Source organism: Camellia sinensis, chromosome 8 (assembly GCF_055761805.1).
Source record: "Camellia sinensis isolate YWXY chromosome 8, ASM5576180v1, whole genome shotgun sequence".
Lineage (NCBI taxonomy): Eukaryota > Viridiplantae > Streptophyta > Magnoliopsida > Ericales > Theaceae > Camellia > Camellia sinensis.
Window position 1 is genome coordinate 78,773,443 of NC_138968.1, and position 13,371 is coordinate 78,786,813.

Genomic DNA, 13,371 nt, shown 5'->3' on the forward strand with positions numbered 1-13,371 from the left:
TGATAGGGACTCGAAGTTTACATCGAGATTTTGCCAAAGTTTACAGACAGCATTGGGTACTGAACTGAGATTGAGTAGTGCATACCATCCTCAGACAGATGGCCAGTCAGAAAGAACCATCCAGACTCTGGAGGATCTACTGAGAATGTGTATCCTTAATTTTTAGGGAAATTGGGAAAGCCACTTACCGTTAGCTGAATTCGCCTACAACAACAGTTTTCACTCGAGCATTGGTATGGCGCCTTTCAAGGCTTTGTATGGCAGAAAATGTCGATCTCTGATTTGCTGGGCAGAAGTTGGAGATGGGCCTTTGCTTGGGTCCGAAATTGTACATGAAACTACCGAAAAAGTGAAACTAATTCAACAGAAACTGAAAACCGCACAGAGCCGATAGAAAAGTTATGCGGATGTCCGAAGGTGAGACCGAGAATATGAAGTAGGTGATCACATTTTTGTTAAGGTGACACCGATGAAAGGCCAAACTTGTTTTGGGGTTAAAGGCAAGTTAGCGCCGAGATATGTCAGACCGTACGAGATTATTGAAAAGATTAATCCGGTGGCATATCAAGTAGCGCTTCCTCCGGAAATGGAGCATATGCATAACGTGTTCCACATTTCAATGTTGAGGGATTATCTTCGGGATCCCTTTCATGTGATTGAGCCTACCCGTGTAGTGCTAAGTGATGACTACACTTATGAAGAGCGGCCTATTCAGATTGTAAACAGACGGATCAAGAAGTTGAGGAACAAAGAGATTCCGTTAGTGAAAGTTGACTAGCAAAACCATGGTGGCGTGTATGCCACTTGGGAAAGGGAAGTGTAGACACCCCATTTTTGACCGACCTTAAGACTCAGACGTCACCAATTGAGCGCTTGGTGATGTTGCATATCGTGCTTGTTCAGAAGTCTTAGAGTCGCGGTCGTGAGCCCTGCCTCTGGATTTCCGAACCCTCTTCTGTGCCTTGTCTCGGTTTGCGAACCAGACTCAGTTTTCTCTGTTTCTTTTCCTGAGGGGAGGGAAAGGTCCCGTAGACCATCTCTCAGTGGCCGTGGGCTACATTTTGTGGCTATAGGCCATTTTGCCCATTTCGGAGCCCGGTTTCCGGTTTTTCGGGATCATTGGCCATGTGCCTCGGTTCGGGACCGCCTAACCGTCTCCGTTTGCTCTGATTTTCAGCATACTTCTTATTTACTCCCTTTTGAGGGACACTGGGCTCTGAGAGACCCACTTCGTGGCCGAACGCCACTTTCGGTGCTTAACAAGCAATTTTCGGGACCCCGAACTGCGTGTTTCGGCCCCCGAGCATTCGTTTTGCATCGGTTTTCGTTCATTTTTGGCAGGTGCCTCTGTTTTATCACTAGGAAGGTCACTGGAGGGTGGGAGGCCAGCAATTATCTCGGCAACCAGTTATATTCCATTTTCGCCCTCCGACGCCCGTTTTTCGCGCTTCCGAGCCAATGTTGAACACCTTGGGGCCACTTTCTTGAACTTTGAACCACATATCTGTGCTGTACACACTTGGGAGGATCCTAAAAGTTGCTGGCCGGCCAATAATGTTGCCTGACCCTTTTGAACCCCTCCTTCCAGGCTAATGTTGAACAACCTGGGCCCTTTTTCTTGAACTTTGAACCACATATCTGTGATGTACACACATGGGAGGACCTTAAAAAGTGGTGGCCGGCCACTATTTCAACTTGACCATTTTGACCCCTAGCCGGCCGGCTAGGTAGGGTGGCCGGCCGGCCACCTGGAGCTCCAAAAAGGGGCCGGCCATGTTCCTCTCAATATCCACTTTACAGCTGTATAGCTGTTTCCCCCAGAAAATATCTCAATCCGGGGGATATTTTGTGGGGGAAAACTTGCCTAATTTTCCCCCACCTTTGCCCCTCCTTTACTCCCTCTCCTTTGGGTCCTTATAACCAGCTGCAAGCATTGTTCTTGGAGGTTGGAAAAATTGCTTCAAGCATAAGCCTCCATACCTCCATCCATCTCTCTCATTTTCCTTGAAAAACTCCTAAGTTCTACCTCATTCCTTCATCACCACCAAGCACCACCACCACCACTCCATTCCAGCAGCAAGGGGAGGAATTCCAGCAGCTTAGAATCATCAAAGTTGGTCCAAGAAGCAACAAAAGCATTGGTCTTCAAAGGTGAGTCTCATTTCCCTTGTTTTTGGTCCATTTCTTGTATCATTTGTAAGCCATACATGCTTGTTGATTCGAGCTCCGACCAAAACTGAAGAGGTCATTTTTTTGAGCTCATTTTCTTGTTTCATTAAGGGCTCAACCCTGTTTGAGCCCTCCATATTGCACTTGCTTCAATATCCTCCTTGAATGCCATTTTCTTGCATGCTTTGGCAGCCTATTATGCTTCTGTTTTTGGTCCTTTTACAGGCCTAGAAATAGTCTTATTTTGGCCCATTCTTCATGTTTCATTAAGGCTCTTTGGCTGTTTGATGAATATTTTGTATACTTTGTGTTATAGCCTCTTTTGAGCCTCATTTTGCATTGCATTTCTAGCATGTTTGTATACTGTTTTGGAGTTTTTATAGTTCTGTAAATATGCTTATTTTTGGTCCCTCTTCAATGTTGTAGAAGGGAATTTTTCAGTTTGGGCTTTGCATATACCACTTGCCTCTTTGGCCACCTTTTGGCCCTTTTTCTTGCATAAGAGCTTAGCCATACCTATGTTTGTTTTTGAGGTTTTTACAGTTCTGTAAATGTGCTTATTTTGGGCCCCTCTTCAATGTTGTTGAAGGGCCCTAACCTATTTGGAGTTAGCAGCTGTGAGTTGCTTCATAATCTCATGTTTAGGGCCATTTTTGCATGCCATTGTTGCCCTATCTTTGCTTACTGTTTGGCCATGATTTGTACTAGTAAAATGCTAATTTTGGGGCTGCCTTGCTTCTGTATTTTCATTCTATGTACCAATTATGCATGCTTTGTATAGCTGTAGTTCATTCTTTGCGCCTAATTTGCATTTCGGGAGAGATTCCATGCATCGGGTGTGTTTTCGCCTCATTTCGGGGCTGTTTTCCCCCACATTTCAGTGCTTAAAATCCATTAGCATGCTTGCATATGCCATTTCCATGCCATTGCATTGCGTATGTCATCGCCTCAGTTTGCGTGCCCGTGTGCACGCATTTCGAGACACTTCATTTTCATCCATCGGCCTCTTATGTGAGTGTGGCTGAGGCTCTCTCATGTTAGTATAAGTCCATGTTGCATTCTATATGCCATTTTATCCATATTGCATTGCGTATGCCATTTTCTCAGTTTGCGTGCCCGTGTGCACGCATTTCGAGACATCTCATTTTCACAGCATAGTGCATACTAGGTTGTATCTTAGATCGCATTTATGCATTTTCTCGGTTTGCGTGCCCGTGTGCACGCATTTCGAGACATCTCATTTTCATAGCATTGTGCATGCTAGGCTGTATCTTAGTTGCATTCATGCATGTCATGCATATTGCATCATGTTCGAGATAGGAGTTAGCCCGGGCACGGGAAACGAGGTGCATTTCATACTCCGAGTGACGGAATGTGTCTCAATTCCCCAGTCACCGACACTCCGGATTACCCATGATGGAGTTAGGTTTTTGTTGCGTTTACACGTGCATTCATTCTATATTGAGTTGCACATTTCGACCCCTCTGCCATCATGTATCGATATGCGTGATTGGTGGCACGAGGATCGAGGCATGCATATATCTGTGAAAATACATTGCTATGCCCCTTTCCTGCTCTCTGTTGCAGCAAATGAAGAATCAACAAACTTCTGGAGTTTGGCGCGCTTTCCAAGAAAAATCACAAAACAGAGGCTAATTGGGGCATCCCAGTGGATTTCCGCGCAAAGCAGCCCAGACATGCATCATTCATCAGGAGCAAGGCAGTCCCTGGCTTGCACGCCAGTTTTACAGCTTTCTTAGTTAATTTGATTAATTAATTAGGAATTTGTACATTATTTGGACTGTAACATTTGGACTGTAATATTCTTTTATTCGGAACTGTATATTTATTCGGACCCTCCGAGCGAGGGCATAACTGTAATAAGTGTGTGTGTGTGTGTTGTATGTCTTCCAACCCCACGTCTTTCTCCCTTTTATTTATCAGCTTATGGTGGTTAGATTAGGGCATATTTCAATTAGCATACAGTATGATAGCATGTTTGCATTCATTCATCTGTTTTGCATGCACCGGGCTCGGCGCATCATACTAACTGCATTGTATTTTCAATTCCAAGATTGAATACATGTTAGATGTAGCATTCCATATGCCATGTTTAGAATAGCCGAGCCTGCTATAGTTGCATTTTTGCATGTGTTGCATTAGGCATTTTTGTATACTTAGGATCATGCATGATTTCTAATGTAGTTTCTATTTTGGCTTGGAGTATTCGGTAAGTTCTATGCTTTAGCATCCTCGCATGCATGTGAGTGACTGCCATGAATAGCATGCTTGCCATGAGGCTAATTGCTTATGTGATATAACTGCCTGAATGCCTGTGGGTGAAGATTGGGTTGTTTAAATTGGAACAAATCATTGACTGTGAGTTTTAAGCCCACTAGATAGTGGCAAAATCATGTTTTCTAAGCCCACCCGAGGGTGGCAAATCCACGTCTTAGCCTACCTGCGGGTAGCACCATCAAACCATTTTCAAATAAACAAACATGAAATGTTTTGTTCCAATTCAGACGATCCAGTCTATACTTATATGCTGTGTGCATCACATAGTAACCTAGGCTAATAACCGGAATAAGGACATACAAAGTTTTCAAAAATAGATATCATGGTTAGTAGAGGCCGATCTTTGATCGGGCGAGCGGGGGTGCTCACGAAGTGACCTTCCCCAATCGTACCCAAGTTCCCGAGCCGAGGCAACTTTGGTGATGACGGACACGTGGCCTTTGGCACCGAGTCAGGGTTTCCTAAATTTCCCATTAAAAAAACATTTAGGTGGCGACTCCGTATCTGGCAAAGCAGTCCATGTTTGGCACTTCTTTCAAAAATCTGTTTTCTCAAAACGATTTGCCGGATTTGGACTCTTTGGTTCAGACTTAGAACTGTGACAAATTTGAGAGTCCTGAGCTGTAGTGACCCCAAAATGAGCAGAACGGGAGCTCGTTCCTCCCGGGGGCGTTCGGGGACGTCTACAGGAAGACGATATGATCAAGAGATATCCTGAACAGTTCCCACTGAATCCTGTTTTCTTCCAGAATGAAGGTAACTCGAGTTTGGAGGACCAAACTCTTTATAAGGAGGGGAGACTGTGACAACCCTCACCACTGATTAGTGCTAATCTATGATTAAGCATGTTAAATAACTGATTGATTGAGTGTATAGCTTAAGTGCATTTCTATCTGTTGACTGTTGAATGATCTGTTCATGTTTTGCGCTTTAAACTGTAAATTGAAGGACTTATCGACGGCCGAATCTGAAATTAAGTAAAGTTTTATGCTAGTTAGAGTTTATGTGATTTTATGGTATATTTAATTGAAATGTGATTTGGTATGATTAAATTAGATTTAATAATGTTAAATTACATAAGTTGGCATTATTTACCCTTTTGGCCACTTCACCAAATGTTTTTTGAAGCTTAGTCTTGCATCATTCTTCATTTCCTCTAAGACCAAACATGAGAGAGAGCTAGAGTGTTGGAGACATTGAATTCATCTAGAATTCTTGCTTGAAATTAGAAGTTTTGAAGAGAGGATTGCAAATTGAGCTTCCCTTCTTGGAATTGGAGACCTAAGGTAGAGAATTTACCTTCTTGTTCATATTTTGAGTTGGTTCTTGCATGGTTTAGAGGATTGTTGGAGTTTAGAGCTAAGTTATGGCTTAAATTGTTGAATTGAAGCTTGAATCATGCATGCATGTACATATTCTTGCATTTTGAAGTTGATTTTCATGAAATCTTGCATGCAAGTTTTCATTCTTGTTCTAGTCCACGAGTTCATCATGGTTTTGAGTTTAATCTTACTTTGGATCATGTTTTGAGGCATTAGAATTCACTAGAATTTATGCATGTCGTATGTTCTTCATGTTCATGAAAACTTCTTTGAAATTGTGTTTAATTGAACTACCTTTGGGTTTTGATTTTGCAAATTGATCTTTGAAACATGTGTTATTATGAGTTTACAAGTGTTTTCCAGAAAATTAGCCCAAAAGGATCGAATTTGATGCATTAAAGTTGAGTTATGAGCCTGAGGCTCAAATTTGGAAATTTTAGATTTTGGACTCACGCTCGAGCGAGGAACTCCATGCTCGAGCGTACGCTTTGTGTTCATGCAGTTCGCTCGAGCGAGGAAAGTGACGCTCGAGCGTGAAATGCATGTATCCAGTACATTGCATGTGTTTACAGTCCGCTCAAGTGAGAGAATGCATGCTCGAGCGAGGACTTGTGTCTCATACTCGAGTGAGGGTCGAGCGCCCGTCGAGCGTGAATCTCATGCATCCAGTAATTTTGCAGTCTGCTTAAGCGAGGAAAGTCACACTCAAGCGGAGCTCCTTTGTCTGTATGTCCGCTCGAGCGAGACCCCTGTTTTCTGAAAATTCTGAAAAGTGTTTTAAAGTACATTTTTGCATCCTCATTCCATCCTAGGCATTCCTAGGCCTAGTTTAAGGCATCTTAATGAGGATATTGATGTAGAACCACACCGAGGCAAATTAGGGATTAAGTTATTATTTCCCAACTGTATAGCTTAGTGTGTGTTCGTTCTGTAACTGTGTAGGGTTGGCATCTGAGAATGCTCTAGCTGCTTATAGCCCAGTGCTCTGTGAGTAACAATGTTGTAAAGATATGTTCAATCATGAATATTTTTTGAATGAACAACTATACTGCTTTCTGAAATGATATTTCTTACTGAATGAATGTTTGTCCTATTTCTGAACTGTATTTGTGGCATCCATAGCAATTTACTGTTACTGTACTGTACTGCTACTGTCACAGAGATCTCTGTCAGTTCCCATGTTTGGAACCACTACTGTTTACTGATATGATGGCCATCAACTGACTGTTCGGTCTGTTAAGACCTACTGCACCGTTTTGCTATTGGATGCACCACATATGACTATTATAGTTTCTGAATGACTGTTATGGCATGAAATATGAACCACAAACTGAATGACTGATATACTGATAAATGACTGTTTTCAATACTGAAAGGACATTCATTCTTAACCTCTTTATGCATATGTTATTCACTAGGCTTTAGCTCACTGCTCATATATATATATATATATATATAGGTGTTCAGGCACCAGACCGTTGCTAGAAGCGTCAGGCTAAGCCCTTGTTTTGTCAAGCCAACCTTTGTGCCTCACTTCGAGGTTCCAGATCTGTTCAAGCTAAGGTTGCTTTTGGTGTGTCTCAGATTCACCCTATCTGTCTCTGTTATGTATAGACTAAATGATATTTGTACTGTACTGTTATGGTGAGGATTTGGTCCCTAACCTGAATGCCTGTAAATGATGTATGTATATATTGTTTTGTTTCGAATGTGACTATGCTATGGAAGTCTTTTTGCATACAGACTGTCACAGCTCATTGGACATTTTTCATTTATTGTTTTGGCTTCCGCCAGCCCCTGTACTCTGTAATATTGTTATTACTGTTAAGCAGGCCTTCGGTAATCTCGGATTACTGGCCGGTTGCGGTACTAAACCCATAGGGGCGGGTTTGGGTCGTGACAGAGGACTTGTGGTTTTGCTTCTGAGGGAAGAGGGTGGCTTATTGGCCATCCCTTCAACCCATCAGCTAAGGCATTGTGCCATCAGCCTTGTTTTCTTGCCATCGGCTAAAAATAGTGGCCGATCGGCACTTTGTTTGGTTGATCGGCCATATTTTTGAGCCGAGACCTTTCCATCTGCTTTTTGCAGATATTTTCTGCCAGCTGTGACAGCTGGTGGACACAATTTGCACCTTGTTCTAGCTTCTCCAAGAAGCTTTGGAATTGAATTCCTATAAGAAGGGAGCTCCTCCTCCCTTCTCAGAGGTTCAGAAAATTGATATAGAAAATATATCCCTCTCTCTATAGTTGTGTGTGTTTGTGCCTAAAAGGGTGTTTTGCCTTCACTTTTGCACTACAACACGTAGTAATACACCATCCTTTGGTTGCTGAGATCCTTAGGAGTTAGTTTTGGTGTTCTTGGGTTGGTTTGAACTCAGAAAACCTGCTGGAGGTGTGTTCTTGAAGAGGTTCTACAAGGGTGAGCTCTTAATCTTTTAAACCCCCATTTTTGCTTAAGCTTTTAGACATACTTGCATGTTGTTTTAAGCTTAGCTTTCTTATACAAAAAGTTCTTATTTTTCATGCTTGAGATGATTATTTAAGGTCACTTTTTGGTTGGGGGTTGTCTACCCCCTCTTAGGTCTTGTTTGGCCTTGTTTTGTGCCTTTCCTTTTGAGCTTTGGAACCATCTTGTTTTAACCTTCCCACCACTGAAATCCAGAGGATTTTCAGTGGTGGAGAAGTGGTTTTGGAGTCTTGAATAGGAGAGAGACACCCCCCTCTCCTTGTGTCTCACTTGCTAGTATAAATGGCTTATATTGGTAGCATGTTTGCTTAGCATGTTTTGGCTTCATTCCAGCAAGTATTTGGTGTTATTTGGCCATGCTATACCTATGTTTTAAGTTGGTTTGATAGCCTCTTACATGCATCATACACTTGTCTTGCAATCCTCTCATTTGCCTTAACATGCATAATGCATTTGAACCATCATGCTTGCATATTTTGGCTTAACTCAAAGAAACTTTTAGCCATGTTTTACCATGTTTAAGCTCTGTTTGGTGTTGTTTTAGTCATGCATGCATTGTTTTGTATAGCCTTGGTTCAATCTAGCTTGTTGGCTTTGAGTGTCCAAGTCATTAGCATGCATAGCTTCGACCATTTTCATGATTTGGCATCATTTCATATGTGATTTCAGTTCATATAGAGTGATCATACACTTGCACTTGTCACTCCTTTAATGCTTTGAAGAGTTGCTGTTTTATGCCTCATGAATGGATCATTGTGCATGCCATCATACTTAGGTCTTTGGGATGCCATCTAAGTGGGGTTTTGGGCTTATTTTGGCATGCCATAACTCTGATTTACATTGGTTAAGTCATGCCATGTTTGGACTTAATAGGTGTAGTATAACACCCCTTGTTAGCCTTGCATGCCTCATGCCCTTTGAACTTTTGTTCTAGCTTGTTTTGGCCTTGGTCCATGCATGTTTTAGACTCACTTTGATATGCTTTAGGACTATTTTGGTTTGCTTGGGCCATTGGCTTCATGTTTTGCATAGCCTAGTGTAAGTCTCTTTGCTATCTTCAAGTTTTGAGCCTCTTGCATGCCATACTTGTGTTGTTTGTGTGATTTGGCATCATTCCTAGCATGATTTCAGAGCTTGTAGTGTTGTCACGCTTGCATGCTTTTCACTCTTTAAATGCTTTTAAGAGTTGGTGTCTTCATGCCTTAATTCTTGGGCAAATTGACATACATGTTTGTATGTGCATTTCATACCATCGTTTCATCACTTTGGCCACTATTTTTGGTATGGCTAAGGTCTATCCATTTTCAGTATAAGTCCATAGATCATGTGGTTTGTGTGTTGTTGCATGTTGTTGCATGCTTGTTGTTGATATTGTTGTTGCATGCCTATTACATTGTATGTTTGCATGTTTAGGTTGCATTGCATTTTGCATGCTTGGCACATTCAATGTTTGCATGTTTAGGTTGCATTGCATTGTGCATGATTGTTACATTAGCTTGTTTACATGCTTAGGTTGCATTACACGGTTTGCATGTCATTATCATTGCGTTTAATATGCGTGCATTGCATTGTGTTTGGTTTGGGGTATCAAACCAAACACGAGGAACAAGAGACGTTTCGTACTTGAAGTGACGAAACGTTCCTCAATCCTCGGTCGCCGACACTCTTGATCCAACATGATAGAGTGTGAGGCATTCATGAGTTTTTGTGCATTCATTTCATATTTGTGCAATTTGGCTTCTTTGGCCATCATGCATCGAAATGCGTGATTGATGGCCCGAGGGTCGAACACTACACTCCTTTGAGTTCCAAACATGATAAGGGGTGTAGTTTCACAATATTTTCTTGCAAATGTATTGCCATGCCCTTGTTTGTCCTCTGCTGCAGCAAAAGGTGCAGTCTGCAGGAAGAGATGGATGATCGGCTATCTGCAGTGCCGATCGGCCAACAATTTTTGGCTGATGGACTAAAAAGTGGTCAATGACCCTTTTCCCTTGGCCGATGGCTATATCCTTTGGCCGATGGTCTCTCAGAGTGTCCATGAGTTGTTTCAGAAGCATCACAGAGATTTTCACAATTTTCAGAGGTGCATAAGTGTGCAAACAGAGGCAACATGAGGCATGGCAACGAATTTCCGAGCGAAGCCGGTCGAGCATGCATTCATCATTCCGAGGCAGAGCTATGGCAACTTGTTTTAGCTTCTTTCTGTTCTTACACAGTTGGTTTTTGTAACTTAATTAATTTGCTTAATTAGTTAAGAGTTTTGTAATAATTAATTAGCTTGTTAGTTAGTTAATTAGTTGGTTTGTATTATTTATTCGGACCCTCCGTCGAGAGGGCGAATTTTGTAATAAGTGTGCGTGAGTGTGTGAATGTCTTTCAACCCCACGTCTTTCTCCCTTTTACTTAACCACTTACGATGGTCAGTTCTAGGTCATGTTTTGATTAGCATCCTTATGCTATGCATGTTTGCATTCATTCATTTGTCTTACATGCACCGGGCTCGACGCATAATACTAACTACATCGTATCTCAATTCCTATTTCATATGCCATTTTAGAATAGCCGAGCCTATTTCTAGTTGCATTTTGCATGTGTTGCATTAGCCATCTTAACATAGCTAGGATCATGCATTGATTACTAACTAGCTATTGTTTTGGCTCAGAGTACTAGGTAAGCTTTTATGCTTTAGCATCTTGCATGAGTGTGAGTGTTAACATGACAGCATGCTTGCCATGAGGCTATTTGCTTAACTGATATAACTGCCTGAATGCCTGTGGGTGAAGGTTGGATTACTTGAATTGGAACAATTCATTGAAATGCAAGTTTTAAGCCCACTTGAGGGTGGCAAATCCACGTCTTAGCCTACTTGCGAGTAGCACCTTCAAAACCATTTTCAAACAAACAAACATGAGATGTTTTGTTCAAACTTAGGCGATCTAGTCTATACTTGTGTGTTGTGCGCATCACATAGTAATTCTAGCTAATAATCGGAATAAGAGCACATGTGTTTTCAAAAACAAAATATCATGTTAGTAAAGGCCGATCTTTGATCGGGCGAGCAGGGGTGCTCATTGCATGACCTTCCCCTCTCGTACCCAAGTTCCCGAGCTGAGGCAACTTTGGTGATGACGGACACGTGGCCTTAGGCAACGAGTCAAGGTTTCCTAAATTTCCCAAAACAAAAACATTTAGGTGGCGACTCTGTATCTGGCAAAATAGTCCATGTTTGGCACTTCTTTACAAAAATTAGTTTTCCAAAACGATTTGCCAGATTTGGACTCTTTGGTGATTTATCGGTCTTGCATTGCACTTTGCGAGACTAGATTCAGAACCGTGACATTTGTGTCCGAACTGTAGTATGCTAATGAACAAACCGAATTTCGCGCCAAATCTCGCGCGGGGGCCGGGACATTCGGGCATGTCTACACCCATAAACTCATTGAATTACACATGCATGCTCATTTTTTACTCCAATTCCCTTTTAAATGACACCAATGGTGCCTATAATCATGAAACTCAACAAAACCATGCTTGCATGTATGCTTCAATGCTCAATCTTTCATGATCAACATATTTCATGCTAGTTTATGCAAATTCATGGCAAATTCTTACATGCATGCACATATAAGCTCTAAATTCTTCAAATTTCATTTCAATTCATGTTCTTGATCACCCAACTAGCTTGAATACACAACTTTACAAACTCAAACTCGTGAATTCATACTCAAGTACTTACCTAGAAGCTGTAATCACCCAATTTATGGTCAATTCTTGAGTTAATCCTCAAGACCTTCAAGCTTCTTGGTTAATTCTACAACTTGAGCCTCCTCTCTCTCTCTAACCGACCCACACACTCTCTTTCTAGAGTGTAGCCTCAGCAAAGTGAAATAAAAAGAGAGGAGTTGAGTGTATAGTGCCCCCTTTTAATAAGCTCCCTTAATCACTTTTATTAATATTAAATAATTGAGCACTATACCATCAATTTAATCTAATTAATCTAATCCGAATCAATTTTCAATTAAATTTCACTGTAGGCTCTAAAAATTACGCTAATCACAATGGCGTAATCAATTTCGGGTTCTGTGGCCAATAGGGCCTTCAATTTGAATTCTAAAGCAGATAACCAAACAGATTTTCCTACGGTGAACAGATAGAAATTCAAAACCACAAATATTCATATAAATGGCACTCAAAATCATATCAAACACATAATCAAAATTAATTAGCATAACACAGACCAGGGTTATCACAGTCTTCCCCCCTTTAGGAAGTTTGGTCCTCCAAACTTATTTTACCTTTAGTCGAAAACAATTCGGAATACTTTTTAGATAGTCATTTGCTTAGTCTCTAAATCAGGCGACACTCTGTCCTCAATCAATCAGAGACTTACCTTTTTCACCATACAAGGCTTTGCACGATGCCACACCGAAACTAGAGTGTAAGCTGTTGTTGTAGGCAGAGTCTGCCAACGATGGATAGATTTTTCCAACTTCCCTGAAAATCTAAAGCATACATTTGGAGCATTTCTCCCAAAAAGTTCTTTCTAATTATACATCAATTTTTGGATGGAAAGCAGCGCTAAATCACAATTTAGTCCCCATTGCCTCTTGAAGGCTTGTCAGAATTCAGACATATTTTAGGATTCCTGTCTAAAACAATAGATATTGGGACCCCATGCAAACAAGCAATCTAATCAATGTAAACAGTGGCTAGTCTATAAGTATCATACGAAAATTTCATGGGGAGGAAATGAGCAAACTTAGTAATTCTACATACAATAACCCAGACGAGACTTATACCTTGGGTGTCTGAGGTAGCCCCAAAATGAAATTCGTAGTCACATATCCCTATTCCCATTCCGTAATAGAAAGAGGTCGAAGTAGTCCCGTCTATATCTGATGTTCAACTTCGACTTGTCGACACCGAAAACACTTAGACACAAATTCAACGATTTCCTCGTCACAGAAGTTCAATCCATTCTCCAATAATTCCACAATTCACAATCTAATTCAGTCTCTAATTCAGTGATTCATCACAGTTATCCAAGGTCAATTAAAAGTCCTTAGGAATATAAAGGGGATCCAGATACTGATTCCCGAATCAACAAAGGTA